The sequence below is a fragment of the Ursus arctos genome, unplaced genomic scaffold (genome assembly GCF_023065955.2).
Source record: "Ursus arctos isolate Adak ecotype North America unplaced genomic scaffold, UrsArc2.0 scaffold_7, whole genome shotgun sequence".
NCBI lineage: Eukaryota > Metazoa > Chordata > Mammalia > Carnivora > Ursidae > Ursus > Ursus arctos.
This window is the reverse complement of record NW_026623089.1, coordinates 21,743,807-21,761,704: the sequence shown is the minus strand read 5'-3', so window position 1 is coordinate 21,761,704 and position 17,898 is coordinate 21,743,807. Positions and strand designations below refer to the sequence as shown.

The 17,898-nt window shown below is 41.3% G+C and overlaps 1 protein-coding gene across 3 annotated transcripts in view; it reads right to left on the bottom strand.

Moving 5' to 3' along the window:
* The window catches only part of SORCS1 (sortilin related VPS10 domain containing receptor 1), a 483,063-nt gene that overhangs the window by 284,712 nt on the left and 180,453 nt on the right, over positions 1 to 17,898 (bottom strand). The gene's annotated exons all lie outside the window — the stretch shown is intronic.

Here is a 17,898-nt window from a genome sequence, read left to right as displayed (position 1 = left end):
ATCCTGGGAAGATTAACACTGACTGTTTGATTTCTTTCATAATTCTGAGAAGACCTGGAAATCCTACCCTGCTCTTTGTCTCCTGGCAGACTCTGAAGGCTCAATAATATTTGGGAGGGGGTTTCACTTAGATCCTACCTAGAAAATTCCAGAAATATCCTTTTGGATCTTTATTCATTCATTCAGTTGGTCATTTAATTTTAATGAGTCGACTTCATGTGGCAGGCACTCTAGTAGGCGAGGGACACACAAAGCCGCGTTGTCCTACCATCAAAGGGTTTACAGTAGAGGCAAGGCAGAAAAGTGACAAAATATATTCACTGTGATGAAGCTCAAAGCAGCTGCAAGAGCAGGGTCTCAGAACTCATCAGGGAGACCATGGAAGGGGGTAAGGGGGAATGCTCGGTAATAAAAGCAAAGAACTCTGTTTCACCATGCTGGACTCCAGCGTGAAGTTCTTTCTCCAAGAGCTGGCAATCTCCCCAAGTGCACAAATACAGATGTTTGCTTGTTTCTAATTCCTGAACCGGAGAGCCACCAGCTCAGAGGCCTCATCACGGGACAGCCTCCTGCAGTTTTCAGGGATCATGCCTTATGAATAATGGAAACTTTCAAGAATGATTTTGGTTTAAGATCAGGGATAAGCCCTTTTTGTGGGGCTGTGTATGTCAGCACTCTGCCCTGGTAAATTATCTGCAGACAGCATAGTCTATCAAAATGAGCACACTGCTGTTCATTTTTTCCTGCCTGTCATTCTGTTTATTAACTGCCATCCATTATTTTAAAAACACTTCTGGAATCAAAGGTAAGAGTAAAGAGAGAAACAAAAGGGTGATAAGAGATAAATGTACTGCAAGTCCAGAATGCATGTGCCAGTGAGATAGGACAAAAGTCTGGGGAAGAAAATGTAGATTCTTCCAGAAGAGCAGGAAGAGTCACAGGCTTGCACCATGCCAGGAGGCTCAAGAAATACAGGGTTTGGAGACACTGACAGTCATAGTCTGGGGGTGTTCTCATGGGGAAATGATGTGTCAAGCAGATCAGCTGACCATCTGATCCCTCATCTCCGGAGCAGTCACATTATGTGAATTTTTGTGCACCCACATGCTTACTTAAAAGCATACTATGATATTAATATACTCTACAAGTATATTATTATTTTTGAGAAGTGTGTGACATTTTTCGAAATACCTGGAGATACCCTAGGGTTTTTTTTTTTAATGTTTTTTTATTATATTATGTTAGTCACCCTAAGGTTTTTAAAAACAAAGTAGAAATCACTGCCTTGAGTAAAAATGACTTCACATGTGGCTGCTGATAGCTCCCCTGATACCATTCATTTGGCATCTAATCACCCCTCCTTGAAGCACCTCACAGCACTCCTGTCATCCTGTGTTATTACTGGAATCCTGAATTGTTATTTTACTTTGTCACTGGGTGACAAAGCAAAGCTCTATGTTGCTGCCTTGAAGTGATCGCAGTCTTTTCCCCTAGTCCTCACCACATGCCTGTGCCGACCTCTATTGCATGACTTATGTTAGCTTTTTAAACAAAATGGCACATTGTGGGACTCAGGAACTAAAGACAAGAAAATGTTAACCATCCAAGAAAAAACAAAGCAACATAGTTTCGAAGAGTCCAGACAAGGTTTTGGTCTAAGGACATCCTCATCACACACCCAGGAGGAGACTGTCTACTCTGCAATCCACAGATCGGAAGTACCTTCAAGGTGGGCACTCCCCCTTGAGTGGCAATGGCAACATTTAGCTGCTCTGTAGCAATACAGCTGAGAAGCACACACTTACATAGGAATTAGCCTCCAATTCCAACCACCTTCCCAGTGGTGCCTCCTCCTTTCATAATGTTACGGGGCAATTACCAATAGTTGCAATTCTGAAACCAGTCTGACACCCAGGCCTCTGCAATTTACAACATATCAGTGATCTTTGTCAACATTAATTTTCTCCATCCTGATTTACGTGTTTTCTTTCACACTACAAAAGGATCTAAGTTTATGATTTACATGGAGAGCACGACTGTGTTTCAGGACTAGATGCAAAAAAGATTACAGTCTTAATGTGGATGATAAATTTGCATCCTTGTTAAACTAGAATATTTTAGCCATGACAAATGGCAAGATGGGAGAACATGTTCACTGAAACTTGGATGCCCAGAAGTAAGTAATTGGCAACATTAGCAAGCAGCCCAGTCATGCAAACCCCAGGAAAACAATGGATCAAGGGTGCATTGATTCTGTGTGTTTCTCACACATTAAAATCACTTGGGTGGCTTTTAAACTACCTATGTCCCGGGCCCAGTCCCAGAGATTCGATTAATTTTGGGTGGGACCACACACATATTTTTAAAAGCTCCCCAGGATTAAAAGCCACTGACTATGAAATATACTTAGCATATTGCCAAGCATATGATCAATAAAATAGAAGCTAAAATAAAATCAGTGATTTATTAATTCACTGATTCATTAAAGAGATACTGAGTACTCACTATGTGACAGGCATTGCTCTCTGCTCCAGTGCCACAAGGCAAAAAAAAGTTGCAAACTAAACACGTATTCTCAAGGAGACAAGTATCTAGTGAATTACAATCATACTTAGCTGCATCTGGGGTGTCCCCTGCCATGCTGGAGGAAATGCAAAGGTCAAGTTTTCCCTGCTCCAACTTCTAAGGATAACTACGTCCACAGAGCACTTTACAACTTGAAGAACATGGGGACCATCATGATATCTGGTTACCAGATATTTATAGCAATCTTAACTAAGGAAAGCATTTTTAAAATCCTCATTTCACAAATTTACAAAACTGAGGCTCACAGAGCCTTTTCAGTAAATGATAGCTAGTTCTTCTCCCTCTTCTCTTTTACGATCAGAAGACCCGAGTTTTAGTTGTTTTTACGTTTTAAAACTTAAAATGTATCAGACACGTTCTTAAAAATGTTTATTTACTCCTCATAGAATTTGATTGATGGAATTATTATTATACCCAATGGGATATGGCAATCAAGGGTCAAAAGACATGAGGTGATTTAGGCAAGGTAATTCTTTGTTCTCTATCATTTTAATTTGGGATATGGGTTTTTTAATTTAGTGCACATAAAACCAGGTTATTACCTGCAAAACTAGAGTGAGTTTGCTGGCCTCTGTCTACCTCTAATCAGCTAGCAATGACCGATGATGGAGACATTGAAGGAAAAAAAAATCCTAGAAAAATGGTACTAATATTTTCTCATTAGCTGTCCAAAATATACGAGGACATGTCCTTTGAGCAAGGCAGCTATTTGGGGCAACAATTTTCAGAAATATGGAATTTCAAAGCTATACTGAAAAACAGTGTCCATCTGATGTAGGAAACAAAGGCAGAAGAAAAATTATTAAAATTCCTTACTACCTACAGCCCATTGACAAGTCCTTGAAACAGGCAGAGTGACATTCCTTTAGGGACTCAGCTGCCTGGATGTTGACACTTTGCTAAGGGAAACAGGCAATCTTAGTCCAACCCCCAGAACCCTGTAAGTCTACTTTAACATAGAAAAATTCCTTTAGAAACTTCCTTTATCTCTATCCCCCAAGATACATGTTGGCAATCATCCCCCAAGCAGATGACCACTGATTTACACCTGAAGGTTCTCACAACTCAGGTTTTATTAGATGGCGATAAATGACATTTTTCCAACAACGGTCAGCCCCTTCAAGGTCCTGGAAACCTTGCTTCCAAATTCCTTACAGACTTATGCTATCCCTAACCTCCTTCCAACCTGAAAGTATATAACGAGGCCACTCCTCATGACCCCGTGCAGCTCTTTCTGCCCACGGGTCCTGTCCCTGTGCTTTAATAAAATCACTTTTTTGCACAAAAGATGACTCAAGAGTTCTTTCTCGGCCATCGGCTTCGAACCCTAATGTCTTTCCTACATCACATCTAGTATGAACTTTTCTTCTTATAAATGGGGAGCCTGGGACTCTATGAAATAAAATGATTTGGCTAAGATCACACAATTAGTGACAGTGCTAAAATGAGAACACAGGATGTGTTTGTACCAACTTTCAAACACACACAGGACATACTATTTACTCTTCACAGAACTGACTAAAGTACTGATCTAACAGATTAAACATTTTGATATATCTGCAGAAGTTGGAGGAAAATCTAAGGAGATAATGTTTATTCAATTTTCATGTAGAATTTCTAACATTCTAAAAAATACTCTGAAACTTAAGAATGAAATTTAAAAACTGGCAGCCTGTAAGCTTTGTTTTGTTTTGGGTTTTTTTTTTTTTTTCTGTTTTTGTTTTTGTTTTTTTTTTTTCTTTTGGTTTGTTTGTTTTTAAGTCCTGTTCTTTTGAATATACACCTCTATCACCACCTGATTGGACCACAGTTGAATGTTAACTATCCTTTCTTACCAACTGAAAATTTGCAAAAGTGATTTTGCAGTATTATGCAGGAAGCTATTCTTAAGTGCAGATTCACTGCTGAAAATCTCAACTCTCTCTTTTCTAACTTTCGACTTGGCTCCAAAGCATCAGCTGGGACAGAGGCACTTCACCAAGCTCCCTTCCTGTGTCCACTTGGGTCCTGAGTGGTATCTTGAACCACTAGTTGCGCGATTTTCTGAGGCAAAACAACAGGACTGCTGCTAACTCACAACCCCAGGATCCTATGCCCAGAAAAGAGTACAAAACTGAGATGAAATACAGTGAGGAGACACTCAAGTGCATGACAGGAGCCCAGATTTGGTGAGCAATCTGAGAACAGGTTTTCTGTTGGCCCCAGTGCAACTTTCAGTGGCTTGAAATCAACATCTTCAGCCATTAAGAAAATAACAAAGTATGAAAATACGATTGAAAGAGGGAATTTACCTTTAATGAGCCCTACTATGCATGTGGAGCTTCAAAGACATTTCTCCTCACAGCAAACTAAAATGAAATGTAATTGTAGGGAATGAGGTTTTCATGGACATTGGGAAGCTGGAAGTGTAGCTATTGTTCAGGGATTTAGTGAATCCTGATTTCCTCCATAGATCAGATGTGGCCTTGATGGACAGGTTTGGCATTAGCCCTGGAGGAAAATAAAAACTTAAAAGGAACCATCAAGTGCAAAGACTGATCTTGAATATAATGTAAGACTCGACTCCAAAAGCATCTTGGAAAATCAAAATACTGGACTTCTCAGATATGGCAGCAGACTATCCTTAACAGACAAAATCACTAACAGTTCTTGGTGACCACCCTGTTTTTGATAAATCTCTGCCCTTGGTTAAATATAATAAAAATTCAATCAAATCTTAAATTAGCACATGTGTATTCTCTGAGGGAAATGAGGATCCATGAGGGTAATTCTACATCTCAACTCTATCTTCTCCAAGAGGATAAAGAATCCATAAGACAGGAAGGGTAGCATAATTCCCAGTGGGTACAGGAACTATTGGGTGACAGAAAGTGTCAAATCAATGAAGAAAGCTGGCCCAGAACTAGAGGTGAGAGGAACCAAAATCTACAATCTAAATCTGCTCTAGTCTACGAGGCCTATCTGAGGGCTTATCACACCCCACATCCATCAGCTTACTGTTTTCCACTATGAACTAGACAGGTACCTGTATCTTGACATTTGCCCAACTACAATGGGTGTTTGGAGTAAGAGAAATTGCTCTAAGTTTTAGTCTGAATATACCCTGCAGAGCTGTATCTGGAAAAGATGAGGAACACAGATGAGTTAGTACCTAGGAGCAAAGGTGGCAAACTGATGTACCTCAGGCTGCCATGCTGATTAGCCAAGCTACGCTAATCAGAACTGTCATGGAGGCAACATTCTTAGCTGACCAGAGTCCAGACGGTAACTGACTTCAGTCACTCCCCTCCGCAGTCCCAAATGCTTCCTGGTGATTGGAGGAGCAACTGTGTTAATGTTGGTTTCACACAAGCCAAAGAGTAAGTAAGCAGGGCCCTTTTGAGTAAGAGTCTTCCAGTTCTGTAGATAATCTAAAACTGACCCAAATTAAAATTATATATATATATATATATATAATAGATATAGGCAGAGTCCATAGATTCATATATCATCTCAGCATCGAGAGCATCAGCCTCTTTGCAGAGCTGCCAAGAAGGGGAAATTAGAGGCCAGACCTCTATCAAGAATGCAGCAGTAACTAGAATCACTTGATGTCAGCAAAACTCTGATTGCTAAGGCTACTATAGGCTGGGACCCACTGTCGCCTGGTAAAAGTATAGTCTCCATCATATAACATTCATTGCAGTTTTGAAGAGACAGGTTGTTGGGATTGCTTTCTGCAACCCAACAAGAGGAAATGTCTCATGCAATGTAGAAGGAAGAGGGTGGTTTAAATTCTGACACTCCTCTGAGGTCCGAAGTGATAGATTCCTAACGGAGAGAAGGCAATAATAAATCAAGAATGGGTGATCTAGGAAGTTGGGAAATGACAATACAAGTGAGAAAACAAATTTCACAATAAATACTCATCAAGTTCTAAGGGTTTTTCAGATGAAAAAAATCTCCTTGCCACACCAAAGATTTATGCCTTGACTTATTATAGACATGGCTAATCCAAGTCCCCAATTATTTCCAAGCATATGGAATAATGCATAATGCAGAAAGTATAGATTTCCCAATTAATGTGGTTTAGAGGTGGGGATGGAGAAGACAGACTTTCGTCAAGTCATCTTATTTCTTTCAAACTCAAAGAGTTAAAGCTAAGTTCACACTGGCCTGATTCAATGTTCTTATTTGAAAGGGGAGAAGAAGCAGGACACTCTAAGATAAATTCTTTTCAAAAGCTCTTTTAAGTCCTGGTCCCCAGAAATGCTAGCAGAAATAAATATACATTTTTTAAAAGAAAAAAAAAAGTCCTGTGCCTTTCATGAATTGATTGCATCTCCTGCTTCTGCAAGCTAAGAAGTCATAATCCTCTGCAATCACAGATTGTTTGAAGCCAATAAACCAAAGGTGATGACCTTGCTAATACATCCCAGCAGGAGAAAGAAATAAAGCCGTGCTGAGGAATAACTCTTCAGCACACCATTTCCCTTTGGAAACGGGAGAACGGAACGGAAAGTGCCCCAGCTTGATTTATGGATGAACAGTATTTCGGAAACCTCACCTGAAACACGAGGAAGGGTTTTTCTAAAGTTCTCCAGTAAAGGCTGCTTTCATTCCTCTTGTGCTATGACACGCAGGGCAAGCCCCTGACCCTGGATACCAGCTTCGTTGACATGAACAACTCCCCTGGCCTCTGCTCACAGGGAGGCTGTTCTATCATGACTGTCCCATGTCCTTCTACCTAAAGTTAATTCTCTGGTGACAGCACAGCATGCAGAGCTCAGGAGTAGGAATTCGAATGGGCCCAACATATATTTGTTTTTCAACAACCCTCTACTGCTAACAGAAGGAAATGCAACCAGGAGAAACGAATGGGAATAAACTTATCTTCCTTTTACTATCATATCAGCTTCTGACACTCACGGAGGCATCACTATAGACACGCAGCATAGCAGTGTCAATCTATATGCTGAAATCAAATTAATATTTGTCACCTCCTTCATGTGTCACGGCAATAAATTACAGTAAAAACTGACACTTGAGTTCAATGACAGGGGGTGGTAACCTTTGATTATCTGTGATATACAGTACGGGACAAGCTTCACATCCATTAATTAAGTCCACAGGTGACATAGATAATTTTTTAAAAAATCTTCTCTCTCCAATATGTTTGTCCCAGTGCTCCTTTTAACTGAACACATACTACAGGCTTGGCATTGGGGATACAAAAGACAATAAGATAACAGGCAACCTTCAAAATATTCTCAGTAAGGGGAATAAATATATAGAAAGTACTTACAATTCAAAGTAATGCATTCAAAAAGGAAAACATGTGTAACAGTTAAGAGTTAGCACATGAGCAGTAATTTATTCTCTGTATGGAAGGGAGTGGTCAGGGAAGAGAGAATCCCTGTGGGGTTCAAAGCCTGGGCTCTAGACCCAGAATGCCTGGATTCAAATCTCTTCTCTACCGCTTCATACCCTTGTGACCCTGTGTACAAGTTTTCTCATCTATAAAATGGGCATAATAATAGTACCAACTCATAGGGTTATTGGATGAATTAATTTAGTTCATAGGTATAAAGCTCTCTTAGAGAAGTTCCTGGCACACAGTAAATAGCCCATTATAAATGGCTATCATTATTCTTTATTAGATAAATCGAATACAGGAGAAAAATATTTCAACCAAAGACAACCACGAAGTACAAAATCCAATGTTTTTGTTTGTTTTGTATTATTTACTGAGTGTTTCGTAGGTGATACATATTTAACATAATTGTCACCATAATTCTATGAGATAAGTACTACTATGACTCCTTTTTTTCTGATGAGGAAATGGAGCAGAGAGATTAAGAGACCCTACCACCACCTCAGAGCTAGTAAGTGGACAGAACCTGTATTCATGTCCAGACAGTTCAACACCCAAGCCCAAGTGTTGACCTGTTTATGGACCCGCCTTCCAAGAGTTTTTGTTGTCTGGCAGAACCTACAAGTAGCTGACCATGGCTAGAGCATGTAATGACCTTCCTTCATTGGAATTCTAGGAAGTGATCAAACTCAAGGAATATGCTTATCCAAGAGGAGAAGGATAGGAGAAGCCAAAGGCAACATCAATTTAGCATCTAGAAAATTAAAGTCCAAAAACTAGACTTTTAAATATAAAAGGAACAAATCATTGGCATGGGCTCCAGACAAACTGTGGGAAGTAAAAAAAGGTGACCAAAAGCACTCAACATTACTTCAATGTCATATCTGAGCTGCTCTCTCTCTTTTTTCTCTCTCTCAAGAAGGGTATGACAGTGACTACCAGATGTGGTTAATACACAAGCCTGAGGTCTTGGAGGTAAGAGCTGCCTGGAGACAATCTACCATAACCAGATCAGAGGAGGCTACTCAGTGTTCGCCAATGATGTGAAGGTAAGCCGTCATTCACAAATCCCTGGGAACGTGGGGGGCCTGACAAGCAGATCCAGCTGTTCCCTACACATGCAGAAAAGCAGCAGCTCCTTCTCCTACAGAGCTGAGTGGATTTCTCAACAATAGCTTTAATAAAAGGCTTTTCTGATAAACTCCACCTGCTCTGACCAGTTCCTTTTCACAAAGTCCCCTGGGGGCTAGATATGTACTAAGTTTAATATTATAAAAAGTCACATTCCTCTGGATATTATTTCTTAAGTGTTCTTTAGGCTTTTAAACACACTTGGATTGGGGGTCCTGCTGTCCCACCGTTTGTCTTCCCCCAGCCCCCAGCTTCGCTTTCTTCTCTATGTAGCACGGACTCCCTCATCTACCCCTGCAACCTCCCCAGCTCCCTCACCCTGCTGTCCTTCTCCAGCACCTCTCAGGAAACTACATAACCAACTGCCTTCTTGAGTATGACACAGGGCTCCCTGCAGTGAAAGCACAGCCATGCTAACCCCAGTCTGCAGCCACAGCAGGGAGCTAAGCATGCCCAGGACTGTACCTACAGGCCCCTGAGCCCTCCTGCCTCATGCCTCCTCAGCAGCTCTTCCAAATTGCTGATCCTCCTCTCAAGTCCATTTCTCACTCACTGTAAATCCAAATGTCAGGAACCCTCGACTCCTGGTCTCCCAGGAAAGCTGATCTATGTGTGCCCTACTCTGGCTTCCTTGCTTGGTGGAAGAAATGCTCCCCCTGTGCTCAGCCCTCAGCCCATCCTGATCTACCATGGCTGGATCCCCCATATAAGCTCCCAACACTTATCTTTTCTACCACTCAACCTTCCACCAGTTGGATTCACTCTGAGGTTTTCCCAAATTTTCAACATCTTCCCACTGATTTATCCCCCCATAAAACATGGTCAGGGTTGCCCTCTCTTCAAGAAAGCAAGATATTCCTTTAGTCTATGACCTCCTTTATGGAAAATCACGTTTCATCCTCTATTCCCCTTCATAGCTTCTTCCTTGGAAGAGTTGTTTCCATAATTTTCTCATTCCATAAATTCCATAATTTTCTCATTCACCAGTTGTAGGTGCTCAGTAGACATCAGTAGAGCAGATGTATGCAGTACATGGCCTCACCATCCACTAGACTATCCAAGACAAGGGCTTGAAAGTCGTTTCAGAAATGTTTCTTCCTCTCGCCTTCTCACTCATCCAATTGGTTCTGTTCATTTTTACTTTATAAGATCTACTGGAATTACTACCCCAATGAAATCCCATACTCCATTTTTTCATGCCTGCCCACCAGAAGTCATTTCTTTTCATCTCTTACTTAACTGACTACTATTCTCATGGTCACCAGTCTTGCTCTTTTCCAACTAAATCCTCAACATGATACCATGATAATGTTTTTCCCCCTAAAATTCACATTTCATCAAGTCTTTCCCTTGCTCCAAACTTTCAATGATGCATTACTTCCTCTGGGATAAATATCAGAATACCTAGCACAGATGAATTTGAACTGGCCCATTTCTATTTTTCCAAAATCATCTCTAAATACTCCATCCATACATAGACTATATGGTGATTTTGTGTAAACTCCTTAAAATGCTGTGCCATCATCATGTAAAAACGCCTAGAATACAGTATACGCTAAATAAATACTTAGCCGCTTTTACTGGCCTGATTCCTATTTGTTCATCAAGAGTGAGGGGGCGCCTGGGTGGCTCAGTCAGTTAAGCGGCTGCCTTCAGCTCAGGTCATGATCTCGGGGCCCTGGGATCGAGCCCCACGTCAGGCTCCCAGCTCAGTGAGGCGTCTGCATCTCCCTCTCCCTCTACCTCTCCCCTCTGCTCATGCATACTGTCTCTCAAATAAATAAATGAAATCTTAAAAAAAAAAAAAAAAAAAAAAGATCAGGTTTCCTTTCATCCAGGGAGCTTTCCCTTCCCCAACCCAGAGCATGTTATGGTGTCTCTATTATGGTACTTGACACATTAATCTCATTTATTTATCTGTCTCTCCCACCTGACTGTGAGTTGCTTAAGGGTGACAATCAGATCTTATTCATATCTGGATTCACACCATTTAGCATGATTCCAGGTGTGTACTTATTTATACATTCAGTTAATCTGACAAATCTCACTTAAATGGCAATGTGCCAGGCACTTTTCTGAGCATCTGTGATAAAACAGAAAGTGAAAAAGACAAAGTCTCTGCCCTCAGGAAGCTTATATTCTAGCGATGGGCATCAGACAATAGACAAGTAATAAAATCATTACAGATCACGACATGTACACTGAATGAAATGCACAAAGAACTGTGGTAGACAAAAACAAGAACCTTCTTTTAAATAAGGTGGATATAAATAGCTTTTCAGAAATAGGTGGTATTCAGGCTGAGATCTGAAATATGAATGAGTTGTGTTGACTGAATAATGAGACTGTATGTTGCTACACATGATAATTAAATTGTGCATCTTCTGAAGTTCTTTGTGGCCAGTATAGAGTTCTGCATTCAAAGACGGTGTAGTAAAATGGGAATTAACATTCTAAGTACTTCCTGAACCTATAACTAGTTTTGATATTGGAATGTTAGTTGCTCTGCTTTCTCTAGGAAAAAATTCTCGTTTCCTGGGCTCATAGTGATAAAGTTATGAGAACATCAGGGCAATGATCTCGTCCATTACTTTGCTAAAAAGAGACATGGAGGACTCAGCAGAGAGCCAACCATCGAGGCCAACAAGGAGCACAGAGGGGCAGCCTGAGGCCTGACCCTCGCAGAGATCTCTGGAAGCTGTGCAGAGTCTGCAGGCAGATCCTTGCAGAAACGGCCGTCATGGAGGTATTCAAGATTTTGTCAGAATTGAGGAGCCAACAAACATTCCTGGTCCTCCACGGACTTAATCGGGTTCCCGAACTTGAATCTGTTCTTTTCCCACTTGGCACTGGTTGTGTTCACTATTCCTTCATCAACTGTGATGGCCTTTCACAAGATCATGCAGCACATGATTCATCACAGTATCTCCTACATGGAGGGCATGAGGTTAAAAATTTAGGATACAAACAAGTATAAGACACAGACCCGGTTTTCAGAAACCCTAAACCATTTCTTAATATACTGCTTCTAAGCCAAAAATACGTAATGATATTTAATATGTGCCAAGTTCTATTTTAGGTGCCAAGCAAACAGAAATAACTAAGACATGGTCACAGTCTTTGAGTTTCCAGGCCAGTATGGAAATAGATGAGCATTGACAACAGCTCGTGCATAACTATGCACTGCATTTGCCAAACTTCTGTAAGCACCTGCTGAGTGTCTGCCCTTCACTAGATTTGCAGTTTTTGTAGGTAAGAAACAATTTCTTACTTGGACCTTTTTCCCCAGTGGCGGCCTAGCACAGTGCCTGGTACAGAATAGGGGGCTAGGCGGTGTTTGTTAACCTGAACCAGATAAATATATATCTGATAACCATCCTAAGACAGAGATACATAATGTGTTACAGGATTAATGAGGAAGGAAAAATTTACTTTGGCTTCGGGGGGAGGCAGGTGGGAACAGAAGGTCTACAGAGCCACAGAGCAATAAACATATGAAAAAGTGTTCAGCATCACTAGTGGTCAGAGAAATGCCCATTAAACCACACGGAGATCAACCCACCATTTGCACTGAAAAAACTAGCAAAATTTTCAACCGAATTAAATTTTAATTTTAAATTCAATTTTTAAATTGAAAATCCCCAGTGCTGGTGAAATCATTGGGCAATATATAATTTATTACTGCTTGTGGGTATGAACTGTTCCAATCTTTTTAAAAAAGTCATCTCAGCTATCTATTAACACTACATATGTATTTATTTTTGATACCACAGTATCGCCTTTAGGACTCCAGAGTACTTTACAGCAAGAGAATTACCACAAGTTAAGGACATGGTTACAAATATATATCATTGCAACTATTGTGGACATGAGCTAAACATCCATTGCAAAGGTAATGGGGAGGCAGTGTGGCACAGGTGTTAACGGGATCCATTCAGGAGCCACTTCCGGGCTGCAGGATGCTGGGCTCATTACTCAGCTTTGCAAGCCTCACTCCTCTCATCTGCAAACCTGGGCTACTAGCAGTGCCTGTTCTATAGGTTGACAGGAGGGTAAAAAACCACTGAGGACATATCCTGGCACACATGAAGCACTACATAAGTTACGATGCAGCGGTTTTACTCCACATACGACATCCATAGGATTTGATGCTTATCAACCTGACTTTGTCTTTTTAACATATTCATCTGGACAGACACCCATGATTCATTGTTAACTGAAACAAACAGTTTATCAGAGCTCTGTGAATAGTTGCTCCTATTTCCTTAAACAAAAAAGTGATCCTGACATATGTATATATCTGTTGATCTTTTTGAGTTGGGGCATAATGATATGGACAGACTCCCGAAAGACTCCTAGCAACACTGACCTCAGGAAAGCTAGATCTGTGTGGGAAGAGACTATTAACATTTTTATGTGTCTCTGCATTGTTTGGCTCATTATAATAAGCATATATTACATTTTTTTTTAATTTTTAAAAAATAACAATAAGGCTTAATACAATAGTTTTGTAACTCCAGGAGTGACAAGCTACTCCATGTAACACAAATATGGGAAAGGGAGTGAGATTTAGAAAGCTCAAAAGAATCCAGAATCCAGATCCTGCTGGGGAGCTTGGCTCTGTCCTTGGGGCCCCTGGAAAGGCACTAAACATTTGCATGCACGGGGATGAGTAACATCATCAGAGCTGTGTGACATGAAGAGACCTCCTGTGGGGAAATTACCATACTGTAGCTTGATTCTTTTTCTTTTTTAGGGTGGGTATCGCTATTTTTTATATTCTAATTTTCTAGTTGACTGCAAGCTGGATTTTGTAAAAAAGCACCCTTCAAAGCAGGGACTAACAATCTGTCCCAATCTGCCCTTTGCTCTTGCCCTGGATTAGGAGTGGGAAGGCAAGACATCCCCAGCTAATGCGCATCCACCACAAGGCTGGCAGAGTCAGACTTCGGGACAGCTTCCGTCAGCCTGAACCGCAGGTGCTCTCCAGAGAGCACTGTCTGCAGCCAAACCCACAGGGATGCTGCCTCAAGGCACTTGAAGGCCATCCTCTCCACAAAGACTCCACTGGGAGCCTCTCTTGATAATTGTTGTATTTAACACCAGAGAAGAAACAAAGCGGCTCCTGTGATGAGGGGACATGGCTGGCTCCCAGACTGGAATCAAACAGAAAGCCTAACCATTCTCCCTACCTGCCACATGCTCCTTGTCTCCAAAAAGCAGGTATTGCTCCTAGGAAAGTACATAATTTGAAGATGTGTTCAGACACTTGCTTGTGTTTCCCCTGAATCTGAAATGGTACCCTGGATTTGAAGAGAAGTCAGCCATGTCAGCCACGCTCTAGGACACAGGCACTGCAGCCTCCTGTCCCTTTAAGAGCATCCTTTCGGCTCCCTCCAGAATTGCCTTGGGCTTTCTCACCAGCTAAGACTCTCTCAGCAAAGTGCTGATTAGCCGGGCACAAGAGGGGAAAAAAGATGAATATATTTCTTCTCAGAGATACTGTATCTAGATTTTGACATTTTATTTGTCTCGACCTTAAAGCTTATCTCGCTCCAATATGGTAAAACCACCAGCTCTACCAAATCTCAAAGCTTAATCCACTGTAAAGTGGAGAAGATTCTGAGGTGCAGTTAATTGTTCTGTGTCAGATCACCCTCTCAGCTGGACTCCCTGGGTGAACCACAACACAACACAAAATCAACAACTTGCTCCAAGATTAAGGTGTAATCAATGATAAGACCAACTGGGAGCAAAAGCTCATTAATTTAGTGCAGCAGCCTCTTACCCTGTCATCCAGGGCTTGTTGATCCAGCAAGGTGTGAAGCCCTAGGACAGCACTACAAGGTCAGCTGCCTCTTGGCCTCTTTCCTGTTCTGACACCCCATGGCATTTGCCACTTGACCCCTTCTCACTGTTCGGTGGGAAAAACTTGTCAAGAAGAAGCGCTCTGTTGAAAAGTGCTTGTGTCTATCTGTTGGACAAGCAGCCATTTCCCTGTTGCCCAGTATTTTTCTGGAATAGTAATGAACTGCTCAGAATGTCACAGTGCTTTAAAAACTCTATTTATTTTGTATATTTATGATGAAAATTTTGTTTGCTTATTTGCTTAGGTACAGAAAGAGTCACGAAAAGGCAGACAGGACTCCAGAAGACAGGTAAGCGGTAAAATGATTGAAGTTTATTAACTAACACTCCCGTAAGTGTATGGCCTATTATATTTACTAATTGTATGACCCTGAGCACACCATAGAAATGAAGTAAGAGGATGCAATACTGCATGTGTGGCACTTAATTTCATGCCTGGCACCTACTGACCACTCAATAAAAGTTCGTTTTTATTATTGTTGTCATTATCACCATTATCAAAAGCATCATTGCCATTATCATTAAACCAGAAAGGTGCTGGGTTTAAGGATTTAAAGTCTAGTTGAGGAAAGAAAATATACACACGAGCAAAGTAAAGAAGCAATACTTATCTCATGCCTCTATTACAACACTGACGGTTGTATGACCGTTTACATTAGATCTATCTTCTTCTGGGATCTGGCAGCTCTAGGTGGCTGCCTAAGTACCCAATCCAGTACAATTATAGAGGGCAGGTTCCATACAAGTATGCTTATCTCTCATTTGAACTGTCCACAGATCTTTGCCCCCTCTAGACAAGGAACACCCGAAGACAGACAGAGCTTATGTGCTCTTGATCTGTGTACACACCCGTGTTCCCCTCCCTGGACTGGCACAATCTAAGACCTACAGGAGCTAATCAATACAGCTCTGTTGAATAAATGAATAAAAAAGAATATGATATTAAAGTGTTTACTGGTCTGTTCAAAAAGAGATGCTTACTGAGCATTGTCTATGGGCTAAGTCCAGTGCTCTGTGCCGGGGCTGTAATGAGAATACGTAAAATCTGGCTTGTCCCCAGCAAGACCCCAATTTTAAACAGGGTTTCTAAAAAAAGTAAGAGCTGACATAGGAGGAAATGAGTCCACACTTGGCACTAGTTTCCTTCAAGCAGGGCTATCCCAGACCTCTCCCTCTCCTCTTCTATATGCCAGCACCCCGAAGAGAGTCCCTAAAGACTAAACACGGGCATCGTGAGCCACCCTAAAACACAAGCCCTACCAAAGCATTTATATACTATTCTAAATACTTTTCTTTCTCCTCCCTCTTTTCATTTCTAAATTATATTTTCATTAAGGCATGGGTTCTTCTATCAAAGCATTAAATTGATAGTTCTAATGGTATAGAGTACCCACAATAGTTATTTGCCACAAATGAGACACGTAACATAGGGCAGACACAGTAAATGACTATCGTGGATAGATCAGGAAAGTAAACATATGCGGGTATAAGTGTATGCATGTGTGTGTGTGTATATATATATATATGCGTATTTACGTGTGTATATATATCCTCCATTGAAATCTATCCTAAGATTGAAGGGTCAACAGATGATTCTTGCCACACTTTCCAAAGCTTAAGCCCAAGGAGGTTGTTCCTTCAGAAGAAAGGCCTGATTTTACTGGAGTGTGATGTCATTTTTATTTTACTAACTCTCCCCCTTAAGATGAGAAAAAAACATCCTCCCTAGGCTGGGGCCTTGGTCACAGTGCCCCATGAGAGGGAAAGGAGCACAGTGAACCTGACTTTCGGCAGTCTAGGGCAAGCTGCTTCTCCTATCCCTGGGGCAATGCCCTTCCCACTGCTCAGGTTGAGACTTATGGCTGCTAATAGCCTCTGTCCTACTGAGACAGAATTGCATATCTTTTAATTTTCTAATATGCCGAATACACTTTATACAGCAGATGCACCGCAGAATAAAAGCTGGCTTTTACTTTCATGTATGTACATACATTAGAGAAATCTATCAAGGAAATATAAGCTTACGCAGAGTCACAGTCTGATGAAGGGGTCCTGAATTTAAACAACAGAGCAAGTGTCAGACCCTTAATGCATTAAAGAATTGCACTTTTTGAAGCTCCTACCAAACTTCCCACACTTTAATTTAGTTACATCATTTCCTTGGGACCAAAACGCTGCATAATTGACCTTCTACTTAGGGGAGGAGTTCAATAATCTAAACACCTTACAACAAGTACAAGAACAGGATTCTATCCTTTTCTTTGGTCTGCTGGGGGTTTTCCTAAAGCACACAACAATTTATTTGGGGCTTCTTACACAGAGTGTGAAGCCTAATGGAAAACAGCCATCAGGTTAAAACAAAATTTAACAAACAATCCTTTTGTGGGGTAGATTCCTTTAGAGTGTGTAAACCACTGTGTGATAACTGCATTGCCCTATAAGGGCAGGCCCTGCAACCCAACTGCTACTATGTAAAGCAAGTAGAGTCACTCTCCCCACACCCCCACCCCCATGACTGTTCACTGTAGCAGGGATGGCCCCCTGACACAAAGGGCAGATTGAAGTCTTTCTCCTTAGACATTAGTCCTGAGACTGAGGACCAGCAGCCAGTCTCTCCTGGTCATGTTAACTGACAGGGGATGATGTTCCCCCTGATCCTATGTGGAGGACAGCCACCAGCTTGTGTCTGCCCACAGACTACTCCCAGCTTCTCTGTCATTAGTATAACCTTTTTCACTTCGTCTGTGCACACAAGTGTATGTGTTCAGGGACGACTGATCAGAGTGATATTCAACATATTTAAGCCATCATTGTAACTACGGCACTGACCAATCAGACTCTGGGCTGGACGACAACCCAGTGACCACTGAATATTATCTTGCGGTCATCTCCACCCTCTCCTTGGCTCAGGGATTGTCACAAGATCCAGGCCTAACCAACCAAGCACCTCCTGTGCTTGA